Source organism: Anastrepha obliqua, chromosome 5, assembly GCF_027943255.1.
Source record: "Anastrepha obliqua isolate idAnaObli1 chromosome 5, idAnaObli1_1.0, whole genome shotgun sequence".
In the NCBI taxonomy this organism is placed as follows: domain Eukaryota; kingdom Metazoa; phylum Arthropoda; class Insecta; order Diptera; family Tephritidae; genus Anastrepha; species Anastrepha obliqua.
Genome location: NC_072896.1, coordinates 84413372 through 84427529, shown reverse-complemented (window position 1 = coordinate 84427529; position 14158 = coordinate 84413372). Strand labels below are relative to the sequence as shown.

The window sequence follows — 14158 nt, the reverse complement described above, 5'->3', positions numbered from 1 at the left end:
TGGAAACCCCTTTAGATATGCAATTATACAATAATATTTTTTTTAATGAAATTCTTCTTCTTCTTAATTGGCGCGATAAGCGCTTACGCGATTTTGGCGCGCCAGTCATTTCTTTCTCGTGCTATCCGGCGCCAATTGGACACATCAAGTGAAGCCATGTCCTTCTCCACCTGATCTTTCCAACGCAGACTAGGCCTTCCTCTTCCTCTGCTACCACCAGCTGGTACCGCATCGAATACTTTCAGAGCCGGAGCGTTTGTATCCATTCGGACAACATGACCCAGCCAACGTAGCCGCTGGATCTTTATTCGCTCCGCTATGTCTATGTTGTCGTAAAGCTCATACAGCTCATCGTTCCATCGTCTGCGATATTCACCGTTGCCAACGTGCAAAGGTCCAAAAATCTTACGCAGAATCTATCTCTCAACCACTCCAAGCGTCGCTTCATCGGATGTTGTCATCGTCCACGCTTCTGCGCCATACGTTAGGACGGGCATGATGAGAGTCTTGTAGAGTGTTATTTTAGTTCGTCGAGAGAGGACTTTACTGCTCAGTTGCCTACTTAGTTCAAAGTAGCACTTGTTGGCAAGAGAGATTCTACGTTGGATTTCAAGACTGACATTGTTATAGGTGTTAATGCTGGTTCCTAAATAAACGAAGTCTTTTGCAACCTAGAAATCATAACTCTCAACAGTGACGTGGGTGCCGATACGCGAGTGCTACGACTGTTTGTTTGAAGACAGAAGGTACTTCGTTTTGTCCTCGTTCACCACCAGACCCATTCGCTTTGCCTCTTTATCCAGTTTGGAGAAGGCAGAACTAGCAGCGTGGTTGTTAAGACCGATGATGTCGATATGATCGGCATACGCCAACAATTCTCCGCTCTTATAAAATATTGTGCATGAGCGATTAAGTTCTGCGGCTCGTACGATGCTCTCCAACATCAGGTTAAAGAAGTCACACGACAACGAGTCACCCTGTCTGAAACCTCGTTTGGTATCAAACGGCTCGGAGAGGTCCTTCGCAATTCTGACGGCGTTGCTGGTGTTGAGCAACGTTATATTGCATAGCCGTACTAGTTTCGTGGGGATAACAAATTTTAATAAAATTAGTTTTATTTAATTACGTAAATATTAAAAAAAAATTCTAATTTTCATTCGAAATGGTTACCATTTACTTTGCCAGAAGCCTTTAAACGATTAGACCATCCAGCTATTGCAGCACCGACGGTTTCCATGTAAACTGACAACGTTGCTCGAACCAAAGAATGTTTGAGGCTCTTCAAATTTCTGTGATGCCTTCGACACGCCATGCTCTCCAATTATGACCCCAACTTGTAGTGCAATGATTTCAGATCTGGACTTCCAGGCGGCCAAGCTTCTGTGGCTATGAACCCACTTCTGAGAGGGCTTTGCCTTATGGATTGGAGCGGCATTTTGCTGGCAGATCCAAGGCTCTGCATTGAGTACTCTCTACTACTCAACTGCTTCACCACGCCTTCTAAGACAGCCTTCTGCTATACTTTTGCCATGGTCTCACCCCTTTTTCCCAGAAATGAAGAGAAGTAACGCCTTTACAAGACACTCCCCCACTACGGAAGCTGGTTGGTGGCCACGCTGAACCCTTGGAAAAACATTTTTGCGTCTCTGGAAGTTTTAGCATAGATTTTGTAGTTTTACTTGTTAAAAGTTTCTTCAGCAGTGAACATTTTCTCATCCTTAAAAAGAATATTTTCACAGCCGTTGACGGAGTGCCACCGAAGAAGCTAATTTTCTTCAAGCGCGTTGTCGAAAGATGACCAGTTCAGCGACGGAGGGTTTTCATGTGGAGATCATCTCTAATTAGGCTTGACATGGATCTGGGCGTTTCCTTGGACATGATTTTTTGCTTTCTAAGTGGGCTTCTGCGAATTCTTTCTCGGACGGCTTTCGAGCTACCCGAGGACGACTACTTCTTTTTCGGTCTGTCACTTCAGACGTTTGGAAAAAATGATTCATCGTGCGTTTAACAAACATTATCGAAATACTCCAATAATTCTTTTTCAGCAACTCGTAAATCTTCCACTTTTTCCACACTTTTGTAATGCAATCACTCCAATGCGGTTTTCCTTAGCTCCCCACTCCATTGTTAACAAGCGAAATTTGCCACGAAACTGAGTATAATTTATAAGTAGACAATGCATGCGAACAAAAGTAAAAATAACGGAACTTCTTCGGCGAATTTGAACTCGCCGTATGCATTATAAAATTTGTCACAGAATTTTTTGCAGGACAGTGTAACGAATAGATACAAACACAAATACATTTAGTTATGGAATATAAATAAAGGGTCTTTCAAAAAACGTGTCTAGATGTTGCTTTAAAATAAAATATGTAAAAAATTCGATGCTTTCAGGTTTTACTGTTTTTATTCAAAATATGACTCTTAACAATTATATGCGAATAATTACATCATTTAAATGTTCAGCGGCAGGCTAATCACCTACCCTGCCAGAAATCAAATAGATTAACGATACCAATGCTGACAAGTCTAAGCTCCCGAGAGCAGTGAACATGGAAAACAAATATCTACCATGAGGTTACCTACGGATGAGGTAAAATTCGCCAAGCGGCCAATTCATGAATGTCTCATTGTTGAGAACGTCGAGACATCCATTTTGGAGGTTGTTCTGCAACACTTTGCGCTACAACAGCAATATTTGCAACAGAGCGTCCAATTTTTGGTTTGACAGTCTTTTTTTTCGACACAACCAGTTCTTCGAAATTGTTTTGCCAACCTTTGAGTTGTCGACTCATATGGACGATTATTTCTACAAAACAAAAACGAATTTTGCTATGTATTTTCTTTGAGAGCGACCATTTTCATTATAAATTTCTGTCATTTTAATGCATTTTTCTGTCGTATGAAATTGCGCATCTCTGTACTTGACAAATCCCAAAGATAGGTTAGGTTAGCCAGCTTGCGTATCTCAGACAAGGCACTCGGTGGCCCTGAGGCCTATTGTGATACACGCATTTCATGCCCATCTCCTAACTAAGTTGCTTAAATCAATTAGATCTTTTCACTCCGGTGAAACATTTTGCAAATTTTCCAGGTCTTCAAAGAAATAATCGGCAAGATATTTCACACGGCTTATTTGAAGTGCAGGGCATTCACAGAAGAGGTTTTGTACCGATTCACTTTCTTCTTCATATTCAAAGTTCCTGCCGCAGACATCGTGAGATTCACTCATTCTACTGGCTAGAGTGCCAATAATGCCAGTTATAACCCCTATGAGGACGCTGTTAGTTGATCTGTTAAACCCAAGCAGACACTTGACGCTTTTAAGATTCAGTTTCGGCCAGATCGCTTTGGAGATCCTGCAGTTGGAAGTCAGAGACTACCTTCTACTGGTCTCCGCGATTTCGCTCAAGGCAATTGCGGTGTACAATTCGTTTGGATGAATGCCTGTATGCCCTCTTCGGCTTGCTAAAGGTCAAGATCAGCAGAGTATATTCTTCCAAACTCATGCGCTCTTTAATTTCCCTCCACACCCGAAAAGGCTGCGTAGGCAACGAAGTATGTTGTTGTGTTGTAGGGGCAACGAGAGCGACCTTCTGCATTATTGAACACATTTTGAGTTGATGCGCGTTTGGGCGCGTGCCTTAATGGCTGCTGCTTGACTATCACGCTGAAGCCAGATCTTTGTTATTAAAATATTTGGATTTTCTATTGAACGAAATAATTTTAAATTTATTAATAAAAAAATTGTAATATCATCCACTTCCATACCTTATTTGCCTAGCTGCCTTTTTAGCCTTTAACGCGCCAAATGTTGGCTTATCACTTCACTCACTCACCTTTGCTTGACCTACGCTCGGAAAGTAATCCATAGGATTAAAATCATATGCCTTTAGCAAACGGTTTGACTGGTCTAATGTTTAAGCTGATTCGCCCACTAATTCTTAGTCTCAACAAAGTGATGGCTTTACTATGGAAAATTAAGTCGTCAGTGACCACTTTGAGCACATTGCAAAAGCTGTAGGGATCTCTCAAACAAGGAGACCGTTGAGCACTTTCTCTGTATATGTATAGGTTTTCCAGCTAAATGATAAAGGTCTTTTGTTCGACAGCCTGGGGCTGTGTGCCAACCTAAATCCCATCAATCTCCTTTAATATCTCCACAGCTCTGGCTGGCTGTAGATATCTGCCTATTGGAGGTCTCATAGTTGTATAAAAATGGCGCTTTAGTGCTACTTGGGGAGTGCCAGACTGTTACCTCAACCATTTCGCCTGCCTAACCATCAAAAACTTGAAAAGCTGGAGTATTAGATTAGTCCTAGAGCGACAAGTAATTTCCTCACACAGCAGGAAATTTTTTTATCGTAACGAACCCTTAGTTGACTATTGGCCTTCTCTGATTTATAATGATCCATATATCATTACGAAGCCCTGCAAGTTCACTCGGCGCGATATTTTTTATGTCGTGTGATTTATTTACAGAAATAAAAAGTACATCTCTCAGATGAGTAGTCTTCAGCTGAATAAAAAGCGATTAGGCGGTAAATGGCGTTTGGCGCGTGCCTACTTCTTTTATGAAAGCGCCGATCGCTTTATTTAATAGTCATACCTCGCATTTTGAAGCCTAAATTGTATATGTCACTATTTGCAAGAGAATTTAAAGCCCTGCAGTGGGTGAAATTAAACGAAGAGTGATGTCTTATAGTCGATTTTAGACTGCGTTTTTACACCGTTAAATTCTTGACTATACTTGTGATTTAGCTTTCATGAATAACGAAAATGAACGTCAGCTGGCGCATCCGCGGTGGGTGTGATTGTGGAAGGGTACGAAACGTGTCGAAAATAAATTTCTACCAACTCATTTTACACCGGCTGACACTTTTTTCATGTATTGTTGACATTTAGTAGAATAAAAAAATAGTCAGCTGCGCCGTAGAGGGGGGGAAATACGTCAGCTGAAAGCAATGATACATTCTTGCTTCGGCTGACGGTCTTCCCACCGCTATAAGCGCAGCTGACTATCATTATTATATTTTCATATGGCTTAAAGTAGTTTTACTTTTTAATTTATTTTACAAGTTCGCCTGTTTAGCTGATTATTTTTTTTTATTCTACTAAATGTCAACAATACAAAAAATTTTTTTTCGACACGTTTCGCAGCATCCCACGCACGTACCCACTGCTACTGGGCCAGCTGAAGGTTGGTTTCGTCATCAATTGAATGGCCTTCAGTATTAAAATCAGTCGGCATGAAATGATGAGGTCGAAATGACCCCTGGCTCCCGGACTATTATCTCTAATAAAGTCTTAAGCAAAAGATTTCAATTATTATAAACACTAAATTTCTACAGTTCTTTAATATTTACAGTCAATTACGTCAAAGCCATTGAATTCCTGAAAATAATTATTGTCCCCCTTAAAAACAAGAAAACCCAGTTGGATGCAGATTCACTAAATTTTCAGGCAATGTAATAAACGCCAGCCCTACACAGCCCTGTAAAATATTCACAAACATATGCATTTATATAAATAGCATAAGCTAAATGAGAGTAAAAAAAATGATATGCGCACAACCCTTCAGTTCTAATTTATGTTATCGACATTTAAAAAAAAATTCCGCTTACGCGCTGCGGTGTAGTACGGCCTTGAGCGCTCGATGCGGCTTGTCTGTTCGCATGTCTCTAAAAATATGCATAGGTGTATGCGTGCATGCTTATCATAAATTTATGCCCAAGGCAAAGGCCACACACACACACTCGCACATGCTCACAAACCCTTCCCTGCATGGTCATACGTGCATTTGCTCATAGCCAAACACTTGCACCTGGGCGTATTAGTGCAAGTAAACTGTAAAGCCGCAAATAAAATGCGAAAGGTCACAGCGACTTGGCTCCGCTGGCTGCCTGCCCACTTGACGAACAACTCTAGCACGTCGCCTTTGCTGTTGTGGCAAGCAATTAAATTTGAATTTCCGTTTATTGCCAGTTTGTAGGCGCGCGCGAGAGTTGGATGCCGAGAGGAGCGGGTGTGTGAGAAGTTCACCGCATTAACTTAAAGAAGATGCGGAGAAAAAATAAAGATTTTAGCAAAAACAGCAACAGCAACAACGATAATAGCACAAAATAAATGTGACAGCAAACAAAGGCAGCATTCGTGTTTATGTCCTGTTTTGCCGCTTTGCGCTGACATTTAATGCTGCAGCAGGCAGCAAAGCGGTGCGCTGCAATGACCTCAAAAATTTATGAGTGCAGTTGTATGATATTGTGTGATGTGTGTGTGTGTTGAAGGGAGTAAGTTTTTTTTCTGTTTTTGTTTGCTACGCCACTTTGCCACGTCTCACCGCACCTTTTGCTGACAACTCCTCCCACCTACTTTAATACTTCTGACCGTTTTATTCTTTCCTTAGGATTCTGCTGCTTTCTTTTGCCTTTTTTACGCCTTTTATGTTCTCCACTGCAATCATAAATAACTTTTTTGCTGCTGTAACATTTCCGCCAAACGTGTGTCCTCGTTACATTGCATACTTATTTTTGTGCTTTGCCGTTTTATTTATACTCTTATGGCTGCTGTTATTTGCTGTGCTCCGCTTGCTTACATTTCACACACCCATTATTACATATAACAATTGGTATTTACTTTTGTGTACAACATATTTACACTCGTCTTAGCAGCCAAAATTGTGCACGGCGAATACAAAGGAACTGGCCGAGGTGCTGAGCGGGTCAGAAAAGGCAGCAAAGCCATAGACACGGCGACATTTTTGGCAGCTCCTATTCGTTAAAATTGCACACATACCTACCGCTTTTATATGCGAGAGTGCAAAGTGCTGGAAATCTAGCCTCGAAAGTGCTTAAATTTCCGGTAGTTTAATATATTTCCGCATTGCAAATCATTAACGTTTGTTGATAGTAAATAGCAGCGTTACAAGGCAGGCGGACATTTTCGTGATGATGGTTAGATTTTTGATGGCTGGCTGAGGTGCAACGTATGGGGGAATGGGATCGGACCAAACGTACATTACAGTTAACAATAACGGCAGCACGACATGTTGGAAATTTTTTTTGTATTCTTCCTATAATAATTTGGATTGTACTGCAACAAAAACCATATAAAAAAAGCTTCAAACTTTTTGCAATTTAAGGGGTAGCGCCAGTAGCGCCAAAAATGCACTAAAAGAAAAACTGTTTTTATGAGGGATAACAATAGAAATAAATATAAAAAAACTTGATGCATTGTTTATTAGTACTTAAACTTAATCTAAAGTGACAACTCCGTTTTGCGCCTTCCACTCGCTACACGCTCGACTCCGATGTTTCGGATCGTTGTCCTCTTGAAGAATCCAGCTTTCATTTTTCTTGATGTACCATTGCTTAGCAGATGGTAACAAAGTCTTTTGATATATTTTATTCATTTTTTCGGCATTTAAATTCTCGGTAAATAAGAACAAAATACCGAAACCTTTGTTTGAGAAGCACGCCTAAGCACGGACCTTGACGAGGTGTTTAACAGTCCGTTAAAGCATCCTATTGGTGGATGTTGCCCAGGCGTGCTTGATGCTCGGAAATACCCAGAAGGAGGGTTCATTAGAAAAAATTACGTTGCTCCAATAGCGGTCCAAGTGTTCCTTCGCCCATATCACTCGTTTTTCAACGTGTTTTGCATTCATGGTGATCTTTTGAAAATGAAAAATCTATCTCAACAAATTTAGAGATTTTATTAAATTCAATTAAGGTACTAGAAATAGGAGCATTATGAGCATAAAGGGACTTTGAAAGACCTACTTAGAAGCACTCCAGCCTACGCAGAGCCAACAGCCCCATGGATTAAGTCGAAAATGAAAGATGAAGATAGGGATGGGATACGAAAAGCAAAAATTACGCAAAGAGAAATGTAAGAAGGCTCTCTGGATTCGTTCAATTCAAGGAAGAGACCTAACGTTGTCGACGACGACCAAACAATGGCGATTCTGCAAGAAAGATGATATCCAACTTAAGCAGGCTGAGTGGAAGCAAATGCAGGCTAATTTTTTTACTATTTATGATTATATGGGAACCCGATCAAAGGCCTTAAAAAACTCGGTACAAACAGTGTCAACCTGGTTGCCTGATTGGGGCGGGCATAAATGTCACACTTTAATTATGTTTATAAAAATGTTTAATAAAAATATCAAAAGTCAAATCTATAGAGAAAACACTTTCGATGAATAAATAACCAGAATATTCAGAAACATTTAGGGTATGCAGTTTTATAGCCCATTGAGTTGTGACTTCACAAAGTATAAGCTTTCAGCGTTAAAGAATTGCTTTGATTTAAGAAAAATTTATGAAAACTCGAGTTAATTATTTTTAATTTTTTTTTTTGCAAATTAGAATGAAAATTTATGAAAACTCGAACTAATTATTTTGAAATTTTTTTTTTACAAATGAAAATGAAAATTTGTGAAAACTCGCACTAATTTTTTTTTACAAATGAAAATGGAAATTTATGAAAATTTTAGTTAATTATTTTTATTATTTTTTTTTTCACAAATTAAAATGAAAATTAATGAAAACTCGAGTTAATAATTTTTAATTTTTTTGCACAAATGAAAATGAAAATTTGTGAAAACTCGAACTAATTATTTTACAATTTTTTTTACAAATGAAAATGAAAATTTATGAAAACTCGAGTTACTTATTTTTCATTTCTTTTTTAAAAATGAAATTGAAAATTTATGAAAACTCGAGATACTTATTTTTAACTTTTTTTTACAAATTAGAATGCAAATTTATGAAAACTCGAACTAATTATTTTTAAATTTTTTTTTTACAAATGAAAATGAAAATTTGTGAAGATTCGAGTTAATTATTTTTAATTTTTTTTTACAAATGAAAATGAAAATTTGTGAAAACTCGAACTAATTATTTTACAATTTTTTTTACAAATGAAAATGAAAATTTATGAAAACTCGAGTTACTTATTTTTCATTTCTTTTTTAAAAATGAAATTGAAAATTTATGAAAACTCGAGATACTTATTTTTAACTTTTTTTTACAAATTAGAATGCAAATTTATGAAAACTCGAACTAATTATTTTTAAATTTTTTTTTTACAAATGAATATGAAAATTTATGAAAATTCGAGTTAGTTATTTTTAATTTTTTTTTAATTTTAATTTTTTAATTATTTTTAATTTTTTTTTTTACAAATGAAAATGAAAATAAGTTCGATAGTTATTTTTTAAATTTTTTTTCACAAATGAAAATGAAAATTGGAGTTAATAATTTTTAATTTTGTTACAAATGAAAATGAAAATTTGTGAAAACTTGAACTAATTATTTTAAAAATTTTGTTTACAAATGAAAATGAAAATTTGTGAAAAGTCGAGTTATGTTTTTTTTTTTGCTGATGATTTGGTGCATTTTCATCATATTTGTGAATTTATTATATGAAAGAAAAACACCGTCAACAATTTTTCTACAAACTCTGCTTAAAAAGTTTGACTTTTTCATCAACATTTTTGGTGCTTTTTTAATTTTATAATTTAAGTTATATGGTGTTTGTTGTAGGTAGGCAGGTAAGTCAAGTGGTTGAAGTACCGGCCTGGCACTCTCCAAGTATCACCAAAGCGCCGTTTTGATACAATTTTGAGACTTTCAACAGGCCGATATCTACAGCCAGCCAAAGCTGTTGATGTAGGGGAGAAGACAGATGGAATGGAGTGGAGAAGATAGATAGAATGGAGTACCCACTGGCCATAATTGTATAGCTGCCAAACTGGGACATTTACAGAGAAAGAACTGAAAAGTATCTTGGAAGATCCCCACAGCTTCAATTGTCCAATGACTGGTAAACACAGCTATAAGCTTGGAAATTGAATGGCGTGGATTGCTCGAGTTTTCGAAATGCGCTTTCCTAAGAAATAAGTTATGCAGTCAGGTGTATGCCGATGATTGGGTAGAAGCTCTCTGAGAGCAATTCAGTCCCCTAAATGACAAGCTCATCAGCAATTTCCTTGCCTTCTAAGTTTCTATGTCCTGGAACTCAGATCAGAGGAATGTTGCCTGCACACAAAAGAGATTTGATCTCCTCTTTTCAGAATTTGGATCTGCACCTTGGCGTCATCAGTGCCTTGATCATAACTTCACTATCGGAGAAAATGTTAATATCTCCCTCCGCTCCTGCATGTTCTAGGCATTCTTCATGCCTGTAGGAACAAAAACTTCTGCCTGAAAAACACTAGCAGCATTCGGCTGTTTTAAGAAAATAGGTAATTTGGCTGATTTACAGAAAACCTCAACTCCCGATTCCCTTTGGAGCCATCTGGAAAGACAGGGGTACCAGCCTCGGTACAGATTTTTATCTTCGTTCCACTCACGCCTTCTAGGAAATACATATTGCCTTGGCACGACTCTCAAACTCCAGTTCGCTGATAGAGAAATCTGTACGCAGGTCAGAGAAATGCGATGTTAAATGCCTAAAAATGCTACCATGTTCCTTGGGAGATTAGCTACAGAGGCCAACCTCCTTTAACCTGATTGTAATTTAAGCAACTATGGAAATATCGTGAAAGTCGATGGGAAGTATTTACACAACGACATTCAGCGCAGCACTGGCAAAAGCTTTACATGCTTCGGTGACGCCAATACAAGCAGTCCTTGGAACTCCATACTTAACGAAATACTTGACTCAGAGTGATAGCTTCCATGCGTCAAAGTATCAAATTTACAGCACCATTTCCACTACTGTCACTTTTTCATGGCGGTACCGTGAGGTTTTAGTAACTCTGAGTAGTTACTTGCAAACTCACGCCAAAAAAGTACTACCAATGCTTCAAACGATAGTTTCACAGCTAAATCTGAATAGCTAATAAAAAGTTTTTTCCTCTCTCTCAAATTCTATGCCATCAGCAGAAATCACATATGTATGCATCTTTTGCGAAAAGTTGCTGCTGATTTACTTTCAAGGTGAAATATTTTTACTATCAAACTGCCCTCCCAGCTGCATTGACTTGACCTCCTCCATTGCAAGCCTTCCCACAACAGATTGTTCTATGTACACATGTGAATGCATGTGAAAGTAGCTTAAATGCTCAAAGTATTTAAAAATTTTAATTGCAAAAGTTGGAAAACGTATTGCAATGCGTCCCAGTAGCAGCAACTGATGGTAGCAAGCAAATTTTTATAGAGTTTCTCCAACTGCAAATTCACGTGCATCTACTTATTTTTGAAAGAGTGAAAGCTCATGATGCTTTATCGTACAGATTTTAAAATTATTATGACTTACAAGTACGCATTTGTATGGCTCCTAAGTGGCAATTTACATACCAACATATCAGTGCGTTTAAATCGGTTGCTGATGATAGTGAATTATGTATAGAGGTCTACAATGTGAGCGCTCGTAAGGGCTTGAATTATTGCATTTTTTTTAATGAATTTTTAGTGCTTCTTTGAGCCATTCTTTCTAGCTGGATGGATTAATAACAGTTCAACTTGCTCAAATTGCACAAAGCCGTTCAAACGCATGCAAAGGAAGGACAAGGCGAAAATCGCTTGAACTTTTTTTTCTCATAGCTCTTCATATTTACCTTATAGTGAACTTTTCTGTTGCTTATTTTAAGTGAATTTAAAAAGTATGCAATAAATTGTTTAATTAGGTTAAATAAAGATATCCACGGTAACAAAAACGCAGTGCTCATACTGAAGCCAAAGGATCAACCGTGAGAGAAATTTTTTTCTAGATGCGCTTAAATTTTTTTTCACGCTTTGTCGGTGCATAACAAAAAGGTTTAGTGTAAACGGAGGATAGCTACATAGTCATGTATGAGTGTACTAGGGCGGGTCGATTTAAAAATCGCTCATTGCTCTGTAAAAATCGTATTCTACGGATCAAAATAAGAAACTTTGCCGAAGGAAACATACCTCTAAAACGAATTCTGATGTCCCCTAATTTGGGTCGAACGAAAAATCCCACTTTGACCCATTTAGAGTGCTCCAATCGAGTCCAAATGTATGACCGACCCCCACTAGCTTTGGACGACCGATCCACCCATGCCAGTGGCACACCCCCTGGAACTCCTCTGGGGGGTTCCCCATACAATCATTTCAAAATATCACCATTTTTGGCCTTTACATGAGAAAAGAAACTAAAAAGTTCGACCCAAATTGGGGGACATCAGAATTCGTTTTAGAGGTATGGTTCCTTCGGCAAAGTTTCTTATTTTGATCCCTAGAATATGATTTTCACAGAGCAATGGGCGGTTTTTTTGCCTCCCCACAAATCGACCCGGCCTAATAGTCATATATAAGTGTACGTATGTGTATGCCCTGCGGGAAAACTCTGAACTAGTGCGCCCAGAGTTTAACAACGTCAAACCAGAAAAGTAAATGTAGCAGTTAGGATATTTAGTAATAAAACACTAGGTACTTCAAATATTTATTCGTTTAATCTTAAATTTTTAGTTTTAAGCCACGAGAAACACGCGCGAATTCCTACTACTGAAGCCATCTCAGAAAAGAGAGCGGACAAAGGAAAAAGAAAGCCGTAAGGAGCTATTGACATATTGCTTGGCGAGACATAAAACTTAATGGCAAATGTTAGAAATATATTTTGCATTTTGAAGTGGCAATAGTCGTTGCATATACGCAAGAAAGAGAGAAAAACAGATTTCACATTTGTCTCCTAGGCATGGAATCTGGGATCTTCTGAATGATTCGCTAATGTGCTGGCCCATCGACTACTATTGCGGCAGCAGCATCAACACGAGCTAGAGCACAGTTATACCTACTCGTATATTGAGTTCAGCACTGATGGCTTGAAACACCGGACGATTTAAGTTTCACTTCCCAGTTAGTATGTCTTATTAGGGCAGCCATCTAAGCAATCCTTAAATTGGATCGGATTACAGTGAACTAAACTTGATTCGTACAATTTAGTGCAAGTTACGAGTTATCAAAAATAGTATGAAAGGTGTTTTAACGAAAAACGAAGACAGCGGGCGGCAATTGACACTTCAAATGAGTAGAGGTGTAGAAGTCACTAGTTGTTTGGAAGAAAAAAAGATCACACACAAATTAGTCATGGTGCTAAATTCACTAAAACCGGAACAGTTTGTTTATAGAGTATTTCCCTGTAGGGTATACACGCTTGTAGCTTTTGGATTGATTTCAAGATAAAGAGTTTAGGAGTGTAGATTAGCTCTATGGAAGTTACCATTTAGGACGGCTAAATGAAATGGACATCTTTATATAGCGAAATGAAAAATTTTCCAAAAAATAGTAATATACATTTTTTTATTTAATAAAATATTTTTTTTATTTACAATATTTCTTTTTTTTTTGAGTGTAGGATGTATCTATCGACACTATCCTATCCTATCCGATTCGATCGGATATACGAATGCGGCTTATTTTTTATGTAACTAAAAAAATTTACTACGCTGTTAAAGTTTAATTCTATTTTAGAATGATTTAATTTTGTGTTTCTCGTATTTTTATTTTATTTTTATTTAAAATAACTTTTTTAATTGTTTATTCTTTTTGTTCTTTTTATTTTTATTTTTATTTAGTTAATAGTTTTAATTATTACTTTTTATTTTTTTATTAATTTAGTTTTATATTATTTATTTCTTCTGTTATTTTTTTCTATTAATGTTTAATTATTTATTTTTTTAACTACTTAGACGGTATTTTTTTTGTGCGTATACAAATTAGTTTCAAAATTAATTCCATTTGTAATGCTTAGAATGATTTAATTTTGTTTATTTTTATTTTTGTTAAATTATTATTTTTTACTTATTTTTTTTATTATTAATTTTTTAATTATTTTTTTTTTTGTTCAATACTTTTTTTGGCTCTTTTTTATTTTTGTTTTATTACATATTTTTTTATAATTTTTTTCTGTATGTTTAATTATTTATTTTTTTAACTACTTTTTTCATTTTTTTCATATTTTAATATAATATATTGGACCGTATTTTGTTTTGTGCGTATCCAAATTAGTTTCAAAATTAATTCCATTTTTAATGCTTAGAACGATTTAATTTTGTTTAGTTTTATTTTTCTTTTTTTTTAATTACTTGTATTTTTATTTTTGTTAAATTATTTTTTTCTTACTAATTTTTTTGATACCTCTTTTTCATTTTTGTTTTATTATTTAGTTTTTTATTATTTTTTTATTT

General features: G+C 36.6%; 1 protein-coding gene across 5 annotated transcripts in view; it reads left to right on the top strand.

Annotated features, from left to right (window-relative positions):
• LOC129247832 (protein turtle) overlaps nucleotides 1-14158 on the top strand; it is a 217497-nt gene that overhangs the window by 168124 nt on the left and 35215 nt on the right. The gene's annotated exons all lie outside the window — the stretch shown is intronic.